At 40.4% G+C, this 16,488-nt stretch overlaps 1 pseudogene; it reads left to right on the top strand.

Moving 5' to 3' along the window:
• The window catches only part of LOC115433350 (Krueppel-like factor 8), a 142,209-nt pseudogene extending 127,307 nt beyond the window's left edge, over positions 1 to 14,902 (top strand).
• The last annotated feature ends 1,586 nt before the right edge of the window (positions 14,903 to 16,488 follow it).

Raw genomic sequence — 16,488 nt, 5'->3', positions numbered from 1 at the left:
TTCAAACTGTGTAATTAGGAAAAAACAGGCACAGACTAACAAACAGAAACGGACTGAATTATGGATGAATAATCGGATACAAATGATCCAAACCTTCAGTTTTTATCAATAGTATCTGCTCAGGAGTACTAACCATGTCTTTTTGGCTGTTTTTAATAATTGTGTGCAGATTAGGTGTCAGCCTGTAAATAACCAACTATTCTAGTTTTTAAACGTTAACTTATTTGTTTTGTTCCTCTTTTGAACTGTGAGTTTAAGCACAGAGGGGTTGGATGGTCAGTGGGTCTGTTGGTAATTGGATTTTCTTTTCAGAAACAAAAGAAAAACTAGTGGTTAATTGATTTTCATTTTAAAATAGAAGAATTAAAAATACGAATCTTCCAGTTCATATGAAATCTGGAGTTCGTAGACATACCGAAGTAATTATTGTTAACGAAAACTAACGAAATGATGAAAACTAGACCTGAAAAACCATTTTCGTTAACTGAAATAAATAAAAACTGTAATTAAAATAAAAAATAACTAACTGAAACTGTATTGTATGTTTACAAAACTAACTAAACCATATAAAAATTATGGATAAAATTCCCTTCGTTTTCGTCTTTGTCAGTGTCAGATTGATATGAAAGCCATTTATTTCGCTCTAGCAATTTTCTCTGCTGTCACCATCTGATATTTAAGGGTCCGTCACTTGTGTTCACTTGTGGTTTCCAGTTGTCCTCTGGTCCCCACTCTACCTGGAAACATGGAGACTAAAGTTGGGAGAAAGCAGCAGAGTCCTGTCTGGGATTTATTTGAATATGACGACAGAGAAGAAGAGAAAAGAGATTAAAAAAAAAAACTTAAACTAAAACTAAGCATTTAAAAAAAACGAAAAAAACAAGAAAAGCACTCAGAGAGTGCAGACCTCCACCAAGACAGACCTGCCCACCCCTGATCACCACCAAAATTTAATCATTTCTTCCTCGTGCCAGTATCAACATTTCCTGAAAATTTCATGAAAATCCATCCGTAACTTTTTGAGTTATCTTGCTAAAAAACAAACACGCATGCATGCACACACACAAAGCAAAGTGATCACAATACCTCCTGGCGGAGGTACTAGCAAACCTGCTCTAAAAACAATTAAAACTAACTGAATTAGAGAAAAAAAGTCCAAACTAAATGAAACTAACCTATAATGAAAAATCCAAAACGATTAGAACCTTGGAAGACATTCATAGAGCGAGTGTGTCTACGATGTCCAGATTTCATACAAACCCATCGTTGGAACGAGTCTTTGAGGCATTAACGCTCTTTCCTTAAAAATGACAACATTCAGTCTGAGAAAATAAAAAAAAAAAAAAAAAAACAGGTGTTTTTGGTCTGTTTCCATTTCTGTCAGGTAGTGACTTTCTTTGTTGTAATTAGAAAAAGAAAATGAAAATCAGTGTTTTTTTTTTAAATTTGGTTTATCTGTTTGACACTGAAAAAGAAAAATGCCTTGAAATTCAATTTTAATTCTTCTATTTTTAAAACAAAAATCAAATAAACCACTAGTTTTTCTTTTGTTTCTGAAAAGAATATCCAATTACCTACAGATCCACTGACTGTTGTGTGTTTAATTTTCTGTTTTTATTCAGTTTGGACATTTATTTCAGTTATTACTAGAAAATAATTCGTACCCACAGCTCTTTTTACATTAGCCATCCGTTTCTCTTTATCCTTTGTTATAGTTTCTCGCTTTGTTACAAAAACTTTCTGTATAAACGTCTGGTCTGTGACAAAAGATCAAATTCATAACAGAAACCAAAAGAAGTTATGAAACATCAGAAGGTGCTGGGGATGATGAGCAGAGACTTATATGACAACCTGCAAGGATTTGTCCTCAGACTAATTGCTAATTAGCATTTTCTATGTTAATTAGCAGGCGTGTTTTTTCATGAACATCTGGGCGTTTTTTTTTTTTTGGTTGTTGTTTTTGTTTTTTAGTTTTTTCCTGATGCTTTGACATGTAGAAGAGATGGTCTTTACAAAGTGGACATTTGAACGGATACACACACACACACACACCTTTTTTTCTCTTTCATTTTACTTTCATTCAACAGTTTATCTTTTTCCTTCCACAAATCCTTTTCATCCCCCTTCGATCTCTGTCCAGTTCAATCCAACTTTATTTGTGAAGCACTTTAAAACAACCACAGTGGACCAAAGTGTTGTACAGAAGAATAATTAAAACCAAAATAAAAGAATAAAATACAAGAATAGATTTAAAAACATAGAACTGTACAAAAAAGAAACAGTGCTGCACAGAAGAAAATAAAAGCCAAATAAAAGAATAAATACAGAATAGATTAAAAAACATAAAAAGCCATACAATTAAAAAACAAAAAAATAAGAACAATAAACCACTACCAAATAAAAACAATAGAATAAAATATACCTTCAAAACATCTCCCATGGTTTTACTAGTCAATGAGAAAAGATGGGTTTGAAGAATGGATTTAAAACAGACAGAGGACGTGTGTCTGATGCAGAGGCAGATGGGTCCATAGTTTAGGACAGGGCTGTCAAACTCTGTTTAGTTCAGTTCCACATTCAGCCCAATTTGATCTCCAGTGGACCGGACCAGGAAAATAATAACAGTGAAAAAGTTAAATTATATTATGATCATGCCAACTGGGAGACCCTCGCCGAGGACCGAACTGTGTGGATGCGCACCATCACTCAGGGAACAGCCCACATGGAGATTCAACGACGTTCTGAAGCAGAGGCCGAGAGACAGCAACACAAAGAGCGGCTCCTCCCTCCTCGATCACCACCCACCCTCCCTGCACGAAGTGTCCCCGGCTTTTCCGCTCTGCTCTGGGCCTGAGCAGCCACATCAAACATCGTCACCCCCTGAACAGCTGAGGTTGATTCTGACACGGACCCAATGCTCGAACATGAGCTACCTGCCGATCTCTCATATTCTGATCAGGTTTACATCTACAGTTTCCTTAAAAATCGATATATGAACAACTTGAATTGTCTTCAGAAAAACAATTGCAATTTTAACAATATTCTGCCTCAGTTTATCAGTTTATCATTTACACGTGCGTTACAATCGCACCAAACATTTAGTAACAGGCAGAATATTGGTCAAATTAAATTTACTTTTCTTAAGACATTTCTGTTTGTTCATATTTGTTCAGGTTATTCCAAGGCAGTAGGTTTTATTCTGACACTGGTGTGGACACTAAAGTGCTCCAAGGCAGCACTCCTGAAAGCTGATTTTTTTTTTTTGCATTAGCAATTGTAATTTCACATCATGTCAAGGTGATCAAACAAACAGTCAGAAAAAAAATCAGTAATTGACAAGTTTATAATGCATATCTGAATATCTAAAGACAATACAAGAATTTAATGCATTCTGCAAAGTTATTCTAATGACAAACATATCCATTTATTTAGTTTAACCTCACCTGTGAATTTACAGCCTCCCTCTCTCTCTCTCTCCTCCCCTCCTCCTCTCCTCCTCCTCCTCCTCCTCCTCCTCTCTCCTCTCCTCCTCCTCCTCCTCTCTACTCTCTGTCTCCTGCCATAAATATGTTGATTCATGACATATGAACAGATTCTGGATACACTGATCATACAGTTTGATGGTTCATTTACTGTCTGAGCAAAAAAGGCTTTTACTTTCAATTATTACTGGAATTTATTCCCAAAAATATGAATAAAACTACATCTAGAATCACATTTAAATCTGAGGTTTTGTTGTATTTTCCCCACAAATTTTCTTCATGTGTGTTTTTTAAACACTTGCTCTTTCTATAGAATACATGAAAATAATTTTTAAAACAAACTTTAAAGTGTATGTGTTTGTCATTAAATAGTGTCTTTTATTCAGTATCTGTGTTGAGCCTCTACAGTTCAGACCCACTTACACTTTACTCGTTATACTACACTGTGACTCCTATAGAAGTGTCTTCTGACCAGTTTCTTTGACATCCTTTACATCCTAATTACTGAGCGCACACTCACACACACACACACACATATGTCCAAATGCACATGTAAATGACATCACTGATATTCAAATCCGTCTAGCTGATGTGACCCAGACAGAACAAATACAAACAGACTGAAAACTTATGTTAGCGCTCCAACTAACAGGTTCCTTGACAAGTAGATGGAGTGACAGCGGGGACGGCCAATCACATGTACGTTAGCAAAACCACAGAGCCAATCAGAAAGCGACATTTATGTTAGAGGCGGGACTTCTAGCAGAGACCGACTGTTAACCCTTTGTGTGCCAGAATCATTGACTGAACACTACGGACAGCAGTTGGACTGATAGTGAGTACACAGTATTGGATGGGTATTGGTAGAGGTGTGTCCCCTACGCAATTCTACACCTCTGGGTTATTCAGGTTTTTTCATGACAGTATAGTTTGGTAATGTTAAACATTTTCATGTAATTTACTGTTTTACACCAAAAAACACAAAGAGAGAATTTGGGGTTGTCATAATTTATAGGTTATATTGATAATATTTACTGGTTCTGACCCACTTGAAATCGAATGTGTCTGTATGTGGAACCTGAAATTAAAAGGAGTTTGACTCCATGATTGTTAATATTTTCAGTGTAATTTGTGCATTTCGGATTGGAACCCTTTGGTGGGCCGGATTTGGCCCCCGGGCCGCATGTTTGACACCTGTGGTTTAGGTGCTGCTGCAGCACATGCCGTCCTCCTGTGTGATCCACTGTGTTTGCAGTCCACCCTTCTCCTAACACTTATTCTTCCATCTTTTCTTCTCCGCAGTTTCGCATTAAACCAGGTTCCACATCTCCAGTGGAGTATCAGAGCGACAGGTGACGCAGAGAGCGGAACAGAGTCGGGATCAGCCTCCCTCAGTGCCCAGAGCCTCGACGCAGGGTGAGTCCAACGCACAGCACACACCTGAAAATTATGCAGGTATACGGGGTAAGTGAAGGCACCAGCGACCCTAATCAACTGATTTACTTCCATGGAATGAGGCGGACTTTTACAGGCTGTCATTGGTACACCCGTATTCACAGAGGTTCACAGACCTGTTCAGAAGACTTAAAGTCCTGTTCAGACTTGTGTGATCTGTAAAAAGTCTCATTTTTTTATATATATATATGCCTGATCGTAGTCTGGAATTTAAAATGACATCAGCACCAAAATAGGTTATTTCCAAATGCTATTTCCATCTTCCCTGGTCAGGTCAGACAAGACTGGACTGATTTATGGCAGACTTACGTCACTATGACAACAACACACCAACCGGCAGAGTTTAGTAGTAAGATGAACGAGTGAGGAGTCAGATCTGTCCTTTAACTAAACAAAGGGATGAGTTGGATTAGTGTAGTTGTACTGGTGGACACTGGAACTGGAGCTGGACTGGCACAAAGAAACAGAAAACTAAAGGGTAGAGTGAACGAGCCCAGACTGAAACAGAAATAAACCTGTGCATTAGACCCATGGATAGAACTGAGGATAGAGTTAAAGGAATGAAAACACAGCTGCAGTCGGCCCTCTGCCTTCTCCACAGCTGGAGAATGCTTCTGTTCTTTACACACATGCATGGGAACATTGGAATGAATGAACGAGTGAAAGTTTTCTTACTGTGTCCTTGCATACAGACGTGTCCAGCCCTTCCATGGGCTTAGAAGACACCATAAATACAAACCAAAGATCAGAAACCAGACGACAGGCCCAGTATATAAACAAAAACAAGATACTGGCCTATTAAACAGACATATCTGCTGCTTTTTCCAGGCTTACAAACAAATAATGCTAATTTATATACATTAGAACTAGGGATGTAACGATAACCGGTATAATGATAAACCGCGGTAAAATTTCCGACGGTTACCATTACTGTTTAAATTGTATTATTATGATAACCGTGTTCGATTACCGCACCTAGAAAACTCTGGTACTGTTCATTTCCTGAAGAAGCAGACGGCACTCCAGGGGTGTGTGTGCAGTTTGTAAATGTTTGGCCTCTGGAAACATGGTGGAAGGCACCTGCACAGACAGAGCTCCAGAGATTCGGGGATAGGGGCTCCCGCATGGACCCGGTCTCACATGGAACCCCGGTCTGTCGGCGTGCACGCACGGACCCGGTCCGTCTGACTGCGGGTTGGTCCGAACAAGCACGCGCATGGACTCAGTCCATCCTAGCAAGCGAGAGCACAGACCCGGTCCTCGCTAGTGTTACCCCTTCCTGGCCCCAACACTGAAACCGTTTGAATATAGAGACTGAGGACACACTCCTGTCAGTTCAAATGAGCCCAAATGAGTGAACTACAACTGTACAGACACATGATGTGTGTAAAAAACCAAAGGAGAGGAGGATTTATGAACTGAAGGAACTTCAACAGGAAATCCACTGACGGACCTCCAGAGGAACTGGACCACAGGACACTGTTGTGGTTTGTCTGTGTCTCACCAGGACTGAACCACTGACCAGTCTGGATCAGATCAGCCTAACATGTTTTAAATGCTCATTCTTTCAGAATATTTACATTTGGTTCATCAAATAGTTCAGGAAGATCTGACTGTGTTTCACTTTCTGTTTGTGTGTACAGCAGTGTATATGTGTGTACAATAGTGTATGTGTGTACAATAGTGTGTATGTGTGACACTGGGAATGATTGATCTGGAAAATGTTCAAACAAATCTCCACTCTGACCTGTCCAACTACTTTTTTTCACACTCAAAAACACCACAGGAATCAATAGGAGAATTGATAAGGAATTGGATTGATAGCGAACTGATAATAGCATTGATATTGATCAGATCCTATCAGTTCCTCCCCTGGTGCAGATATCTCTTGTGTCCATAAGGTGCCAGCTTTATGCACATTTGTATGTTTGTGTTTACATGTAATTACTTGAATGTTTCTGCAACAGAAAGTACTTTGTGCATGCTACTTTATTAGTTTTTTTTCAAAATACAACTTGGTTATATATTTCAGTGTGTGTATTAGTAGTTTTTGAACATTTTGAACACATTTTAACAATACCGTGATTAAAACGATAACTGTGATAATTTTGGTCACAATAACCGTGATATGAAATTTTCATATCGTTACATCCCTAATTAGAACTAAACAACCATTTCATCTTGTCATCATCAGTGCTCCAGAACAGATCAGGATTTGGATAAACATGTCATCAAACAAAGGGGCTCTCAGTTCATCATATAGAGGACAATACAAAAAAAACATGATTCATTTTCTACTTCCCCAAATCACACAGTCCACAGTCTGTTTTCTTCTGGGGTTTTGGTAAATCTCCCAGTTTCTGAGGCCAAGGGAAGGATTCCTGTTCGCAACTGAGCAATTAGGGACCTTTGGTTCCTGGTCAAATTGGTGCTGACATAAAACTCTGTTTTATGTGTTTTTTAGTTGAATGTGTGTCCACAGCTTCGGTTTAGTCAGGATCCCATTTACCCATTTTTTGTTAAAAGCAGACATTAGGTTCACTCTGATCTTGTTAATGCTACATGAAAGGTTGTTGTGAAATATATATTGAAGTTGTGCTTCTGCAAAGACAGCTCTAATCTCTGCCGCCCAAGGGGACCTCGTCCTACCCCAGCCAAATACTTTTTGGTTATTCGATTATCTGTCATATTAATAATTCGATTCCATAATCTAACCATCACATTGGATTGGACTCCAGTGTCTGTTGGTAGCTCAGTCCAACATTTAGTAAACACTGGTGTTAGCCACAGGGCTAGCTCTGAGATGGACCGGGCTAATCTGTTGGGTTTGGAGCGCTGGTTCAGTCCAAACTAAGGGCTTTGGAAGGTCCCACTGAAATGGTTCTGGATGGAGTTGAATGTTCCTGCCAGGGCCTGGACGCTAAAGTGTCCTTCAGGAACAAGACCATTATAAAAGTAGAATTCTGTGAATGCAGAAGGCTGAAGCAGCTGGAGCTGAACAATGTGGAAGATGAAGAAGGACTGAAGGCATTTAGGAAAAGGACTGAATACTGTGGGTTAAAACTACAGCAGATGGGTATTATTGGGACACGTTTTAGAACAGCGGTCTGTGAGGAACACTGAGGAGCTCCAGAAGAAAACACACATAGAAGCAGGAGTCGCACTAACAGTATGGTTCACCTGTGGTTTTCACTCCAGTTCCTAAACTATGACACAAACAGACTTTATGAAGTTGGTTTGTCGTCTCGTTTCAAACGTCACTTCACACCTGAAAGCTACTGTGTGGAAAAAAGAAATAACGAGTTGGAAAGAGGATCCACTCTAAAGTCTTTAACTTCAAAACGCCTTGGGCACAGTTCTGCCCTTATGACAGTAGGTGCAAGTGCTCATGGGAAACAGAGTCTTTGTCCCTTAAATACACCAACGATCCAGCCAAAGGTGTCGCTGCAATCCACTTTAAATGAATTCTCGTGTACAGGACCTTTAAGCCCAGGACCCAAACCTACAAAAACATGTTTTTAAGTGGCCAAAAGGTACATATTTGACCTTTTTAGCACCATCAATACTATTTTGAATATATGCAGAAGGCTTTGTAAAAAGGATGGGAATTGATAAGAATTAAGCAAATCCAGTTCCATTATCGATGTCACTTATCGATTGGTTTCCCTATCAATTCTTGCATTGATTCTCCTTGTAGTTGAGGAACTGCTGACTTGTATGTAAGTTATATTTTGTTGTTTCTAGCAATTTCAACTCCCTTTGGTGCTTGGAGCTGCAGGTGTAGCTTTACCTAACTGACGGCCATGCTAGGCTAGAAATGTTTTGTTAGAAAGCGCCTCAGTTTGAGACTGTAACTGGACAGGATGCATTTAAAGCCTTTTCTAACACCACAGCTTTGTAAAGGAAAACCCATAAAATGTTAATGTTCGTCAAACTTTCATGGGGCCTTTATGTGTAATGACATCTTAGCATTAGGTCTGTGATATGAGGACGGAGACGCTAACACACAGCAGGGTTTATGGGAAATGTGGTCTGGGAGTGGATCACTTCCTTTGCCTCAAGTCTCCTGACTAATTACATTAGTGCAACGCTGCCGTGACCGGACACTTACGTAAGCGTATGGAAGCCCACAGCACACACACACACGGACGCCACAGTGGGTTTGAGTGTGTGTTCATTTAGTATACACTGGAATAAGGGCTGGTGGGTACTGTCGAGGAGAGTGTTGTCCCAGGCAAGGCTTTTATGTGTGTGTGTGTGTGTGTGTGTGTGTGTGTGTGTGTGTCCAGTGTGGTTATTAGTAAATCAGGGCAGAGCTGGTGCCACACCCAGTGGGCGAGGCCAGTTGGCTGTAACTGAAGTTTAGGGTGTGGGCGTTAACGGTTAGTGTTGTGCTTTTGTGTGTGTGTGTGTGTGTGTGTGTGTGTGTGTACGACAGACTGAAGGAGTTTGTTTGTGAGTCTGATGAAGTGACAGACAGGATGAAGACAGGAATGGATACAAACGAAAGAAGTGTATTTACTCTGTGTGTGTGTGTGTGTGTGTGTGTGTGTGTGTGTGTGTGTGTGTGTGTGTGAGAGGGTGTGCGTGTGTGTGTGTTGCTGGGCAGGGCTGTCCCAGAACTGGAGTGTAAACAAGGTTACGTAATGCAGTTTGCCATCACACCTCCTCAGAGAGAGCGAGCGAGCGAGTGAGAGAGAGAGAGAGAGAGAGAGAAAGAGAGAGAGAGATGAGGAATGAGGAGGCAATGGGGTTAAAATGTAAACAAGAAGAGAGACAGCACTAAGCCTATGTGCAGCTCTCTTCAGTACCATGTGACCCCCTGCTGCCCTCTAGTGGTTAAAACTACAAAACCATTCTCCAATTACCTGGACCTCATAAACAACAAGAAAAGCACTCGGAAAGCACAGACCTCCACCAAGACAGACCCCCCCAAAATCACCACCAGAATTTAATCTTTTCTTCCTTGTGCCAGTATCAACATTTCCTGAAAATTTCATGAATATCCGTCCATAACTTTTTGAGTTATCTTGCTAACAAGCAAACAAACAGACAAACACACAAAGCAAAGTGATCGCAATACTTCCTGACGGAGGAAATAAAAAAAGAAGGAAGATCATTACATGTTAAGTACCAATACTGATTCATATTTGAATATGTATAAATGTGGTAGGACCGTTCAGAAATGACCACAGTAAATCACAAAAACACACAAATATACTTCACATATACTCAGTGTTGGGGACTCTGAAACTACATGGAATTCAACTCTGTAGTTCAACTCCATTTGGCTGTAACTTGCTGGTAGTTCAATTGTATTCATATTTTGTGTCGCGTCAAGTAGGTCAAGTACTTTTAGGTAATTTTTTGTCGTTTAAACGACTCAATTTGCAAAGTACAATTTTGGGCAACAACATAAAATTAAGGATTTTTAATATTTATTGTTTGTATATAAAAATTATTTGTCCATTGCACACAGACTGTCCCTTTGTTTTTCCTCCTGAATTTTTGTTTTTCTCTCAACTATATTGAAAATATTCAGGTATACAAAACACATAAATTATGAACAGCAAACATCAAGCTGTCAAAAAGAAAAAGCATTTGAACAAATAAATTTAAGGAAAAAAGCATAGATTTAAAGACACAAGGCAGAATAGACAAATAGTAGTATAAAAAAACAATATATCTAACACAAATAAATAAATAAATGCATGAGAGTTCAGTCTATTTTAAAGAATTCTTTATAAATTGTCAAGGTGCTAGTGCTTTTTTTTGTTAATGATAAATTCTAAAGATTTAATATATTTTTCAAATTCCATCAGGAAGATTTTAAAATTTGGGTGTGTTTTGGAATATTTATTTTTGTGTATATGAAATTTACCAAATAAAATGATCAAATTTACAACAAATTCTAAATTATGAATGTGTCTTTCCTCCTGAATGTCTTTGAAGACATGATCATGTCATGACATCACAGCCAACGCTGCCTCTGATTGGCTGGCCCTGGCACCACTCCAGTTCTTCGCAGATGTGCGATCATTACTAATATCATGTGGTCGTCACCACCATGGACGACCCCCCCGCCAGCCCCACCCCCTATAGCAATGTGCCGCCCCAACCATGTCCATATTTGGTTTCATATTCACCACTTGTACATTCACTGTTTAACCCTGGAAATAAAATGGAGTTGGTTTGAACTACGGCCATGATGAACGACTGGAGTTTTACAAACTACATCTGCAAAGTAGCTTCCCCAACACTGCCTATACCATATATAAGTGATAATAGCATAATCAGTCTAGTTTAGGAGTGTAAACTTAATGTAAATGGGTGATTAATAAGTAATACTGATTCAACTATGCATATGACTCCACTTAGCGAAGTCTGATTAAAATGGTGTTATTCAAAAGAAATCTTAAAAGTGAAACCGGTTCTAAACTGTATTAAATTCTTTATTTTTACCCTCCGCCAGGAGCTATTGTGATCACTTGCTTTGTGTTATTTCTTGCGTGTTTGTTTGTTTGTTTGTTTGTTAGCAACTTTATGGGAAAACTCTTCCAACCATCTTTCCCAAATCTTCCCCACAGATAGGCCTAGGCCCTGGGACCAACCCAGTACATTTTGGTCCCAGTAGGACAAAGTTCAAGGTCACAGCAAGGTCACAACATCTACAATTTTCCTATCTGTCATCATTGAGCAATTTTTCAAAATTCATCAAAAATTCAAAACAACACCAATTAGCCTCCAGTTGGATCCACCTGTAGCTTAGAACAATCTCTTGTATCTGGAACTAAACTGTCCACATCCACTGTGGAATGTGGACTCTGTGGACATTTACATTGAAAATCCCATTTACCACACATTTAAAATTAGAACTCAACAAATATTGATTGGAACTGAATATAATTGGACAGACACATGACTGGGACCAAGCTTCAACTGTTTCTGCTGTATGGAACAACCTGGAAACTGTTGAATTTAAACAGAAATAGTCGATCCACACATGAACACTGTTCAGGTGCTTGGTGGAGGTTTGCGTTCTCTGAACACTTGTTCTTTCTTTTATCTCGTCTGACAGGTCAGTTATGGACTTGGAGCCCGTTGATCCAGATTCGCCGGACATCAAGCGGAGGCGGATCCACATGTGTGACTATGAAGGCTGTAAAAAAGTTTACACGAAGAGTTCACACCTCAAAGCCCACAGGAGGATACACACAGGTAGGACACACTGACAACGCAAACATTAGCACAGACGGTTCAGGAGGTTTGAGTCCTCAAACTGTGACCGGCATCAAATGGAAATGTTCACATATGGTTCTGGGTGGAGGATTAGATGGTTATAGTATGGAAGTAAATCTGTCTCATCAGATTTTGAATTTTAAAAGCCACTGAATTTCTAGCACTGAATTTTTTTGCACTGAAATTAAGTATCTGAATTTTTTCGGCATCACATGACCAACCTAACGTAACTTGATTGGCTGGCTGTCAGTTCGACTTGAGATAGACTCATTGCTTATCCTTGATGTCCCCGATGTGTGATCGGAATTTCTTGCTTCTGAATTTTTTGCCTCTGAATTTTATTATTTTAAATTTATGAACATAGTACAATTGAGAGACAAAAAATTCAAATACTTAATTTCAGTACAAAAAAATTCAGTGCTAGAAATTCAATCACATGAATGTAATCTGCCTGGTTTGACTGAGCAGGTCCGTCACTTCCTGTTCTGCACGGTCATTTAACCAGTGAAGGCAAACACGGTGAAAATATAGAATAAACCCATATGAATAAATAGGTTTAATTACAAAAAAATTACCTACTCATATATTTCCATTACCATAGAAACATAGAGCATAGTCCACAAAGTTCACCCTTGCTTTGAAAAGTGACCTGCTTTGTTGTAAATATTGTAAAACCTTCCAGTTCTATTGAGAAAATGACTAATATCCCTTTTGCACCAATGTGGTTTAAAAGGGCCACTTCAATCACAAACTGCTCTTTTCAAAAGCAGAGAACTGTCTCTTGTCCAGGAAAACCTGTTCAAGAACGGCACGGACCTTTGAGGTGGCCATTTTGAAAAAGTCTGCATAATACAAAGAAGAAAAACCAGAATTTTTTGTTGCCCACTTGTTGAAGTTGGCCGTAGCATTGTCAAACCAACACTAACTTGGTGCTAGGTCTTGTTCGAGGTTGGGTCAACTTGTAGACCTTCTAGGAACACATCTGCTTTTCTTCAGGTTAGAGAGTTTCCTGCTTCGATTTCATGGAAACTCTGGTATTTCTTCTTTTTTGATTCATCTAGAACAGTGGTTCCCAACCTTTCTCAGCTCATGACCCCCATTTAACATTACAAATTTCTGGTGATGCCAGAACGGGACATTATTTTTTTGCTAAAATTAATTTGTTTTTGATCCTGTAATAGTTTGCTATACTATGTCTCAAATAAATGTTAATTTTAGAGGACATTTAGTCTATATAATGTATATTATTGTGGACAGAGGCAGTAAATCCAGGTGTAGATTACTGCACAAAGGGAGAATGTGATTTTCCTTGGTCAGGATCTGTCCAGTCAGTCCAGCTGTGATTTACAAGGAGGACATTAATACTGAACAAACAAGAACTGAAACTATGAATTATGAAAGAGCTGCAGCATCTGAAACTGACCACAGTGCTGCAGTTTCACAACCACAGTTTGTCTGATATGGATTGGGACTGGATCTGTCAACTCAACACAGATTTATATTAGTAAGTCCTTCTTAATTTTTATCGATTACTGGAAATTCCAGGTGACCCCAAGGTTGAAAAACACTGATCTAGAAGCTCCACTTGCTTCTATTGTGGTCAGTAGATGATCGCTGCTGGTCCTGCCAGTCCTGTCTCCTTTCCTTGATGTAAACAGGTCTTGGTTAGAAACCAGCCTAGTCTTGTTTTAGCACCAAGCACTAAGACCAGTTCTTTAATACTTGAACCTTTACCTGGAATCGGGGCTCAGGGGGTAAAGGGTTAACTATTTAATTATAAAGAACTGGTTTGAGGTTAAACCCTGGAGCTGGACTAGCCTTACGTTGCGTTTTCAGTACATGGAACCGGCTCGACTCGACTCGACTCTGGTACCAGGTCCTATTCCAGACCGTTTCCATCACAGGATACTACTGACTTTACAGTAGCTGGTCGTCATAGCGATGCGGCATGTTACTTCCGTGTCGTCTGCTCAGAGAGTCGCTGATAAACTCACTCGTTGCCTGTTCTCCTCGTCAAACTCCTGCTGAATTTTACGTCTGAACCTCCTCGACAAACCATGGTGTAGTTTTACAGACTGTCATCATGTGGATTCACCTACCGACAGATTCACTGTAAACTTCTGCATCTGTTTTTTGTACAAGGGTGGGGCACAGAGACGACTCTGACCAATCAGTGGTCTGCAGTGTTTACACGTCCCCTTTTAGTATCTGGTCCCCAGTCCTGGAACCTCAGCGGAGGTGATACCAAAAAACTAGTACCAGGGTACCAGATTCCAGGTCCTTTTTGTAATGGAAATACAAAAAGGACCGAGTCGAGCCGATACCATGTAGTGGAAACGCAGCATTAGTGGAATAGAGGTAAGTAACGTCCAAACCAGCGCTAGCATCTGCCCACAACTAAAGTCTACTGAGCTAACACCACTATGAACTTGCTGCTCCATGTTGGTGGAAAAGGGGTTGGAAATTAGCTGAACTTCCTTGCGTTGTCTCCTCACCCCTAACTTTTATCCTTGTCTCCACCCCCCCCACCCCCACCCCCCAGGAGAGAAGCCCTACCACTGTACCTGGGAGGGATTGCACCTGGCGCTTCGCTCGCTCTGATGAGCTGACCCGACATTTCCGCAAGCACACGGGATCAAACCTTTTCCGCTGCACTGAGTGCGACCGCTCCTTCTCCCGGTCCGATCACCTGTCCCTGCACCCGCCGCCGCCACGTCATGATGTGAACTCTGACCTCCCTCCCCTCCCCTCCTCACCCCACCCCCTCACACACCCCAAACTAACCTCCGACCCCTTACAGCACATCTTGTACCAGTCCCCCATCCCATATGAACCTGGTCCCTGAACCCCCTTCATCAGGACGGCAGTAGATTGAAACATCGACGCTGCTCCTTCCTCTTCCTCCTCTTTACCTTGAATGGCAGGAACATCAGGAATGTGTCTTCGGTGTTTGTGGTTTGGGGGTTCCCAGGATTTTTGCTGTGTTTTAACAACATCATCACCGTCCACCCATCATCCCCCCAGAACATTAACCCCAAATATCCTCCATATTTGGGGGGAAAACGACATTTCTCCTCAGAAAGACAAAGAGATGGACTGAAGGACAACAGCAGGGATGTTCATCCATCCATCCATCCATCACACACATCCATCCATCTGGAGGAAAGAGGACGAATTCCATGTGTATATTGTTTTGAAATTGAAACAAGAGGGGATGTTTTTGCCACTGGTCACTTCAGCTGCTTTTATTTTTGAAACTATCCAGAGGTGGGAGGTCGGCCGAACGTACATCTGATAGCAGAGACTCACATAGAACAGAACAGAACCCATTTGGGCTGGTGGGGTGAAATTATTGTCCAAATGAAGGGCTGAATGTTCTTTTGAAATGTTGAATGTGTAATGTCAGCGTATTTCCCCACCTGCACATGTGGCATTTCAAAGTATTTCATGAGCTGTTGATGGAAACCTCCGTAAACGTCCATCATCCCACCGCAGATTTAAACAAAGCACACACCCCACCCCCCACCCCCCCCCCAGACTCTGCATGTACGTCTGAGACCGTTTGCATGTGTCACCTTTCAGAGCAGCTGAAGTGACACCAGTTACAATAATTTTTGGCAAACTTCTGACCAAGGTTGAAATTTTAACCCAGTTCATTATGTCCTGAACACCCCCCACACACACACCTTCCCCCACTCCGGGTCCTGATCCCACCCTCACCTCGACCCAGCCCTGGTACAGGGAGCTTCAAGACTGTGAACTTTCTAAAGATTCTTTTTTTTTTTTTTTTTTCTCATGTATCAATCACATTCTTGTCATTTGCGTGCCCCCCCCCCCCACACCACACACACCCCTTTCTGAATCTTCTTGATAACAGTATTTGCTTTTATGTCGTTTGTGCTGTTTTTTTTTGTTTTTTTTCGAAACAAAGCCTTTTAAGTTCTGTCTTTTTATTTTCTTCTTTTGCCAGGTCGGCGCTTGTAACAGAACTGCTTCCTTTTTTTGTTTTTTGTTTTTAAATATAATTTCGGATCCTTTGGTTGAGTTTTGAGGCTGTGAAATAGACAGACACAAATAGTTTGAGATTACAAGTTTAAACTCTCACGCAGGAATAGAGGAGCTTTTTCTGATGTGTGTTTTTTGGCGTGTTGTTCACGTGTGTGTCCGTGGGTGAGTGTGCATTTTTTGAGACAAACACATAATCAGAATTTAAGATTTTTACGAGTGTGTGTTCCGGGCACTTGTTCTTTTACCTCTTGCCCGTTGAGCCTTAATAACTGAAGTCAATCTGTTAAGGGCGAAACCAGAACCA

The sequence above is a fragment of the Sphaeramia orbicularis genome, chromosome 14, assembly GCF_902148855.1.
Source record: "Sphaeramia orbicularis chromosome 14, fSphaOr1.1, whole genome shotgun sequence".
Taxonomy (NCBI): Eukaryota; Metazoa; Chordata; class Actinopteri; order Kurtiformes; family Apogonidae; genus Sphaeramia; species Sphaeramia orbicularis.
This window is presented reverse-complemented; position numbering and strand designations above follow the sequence as displayed.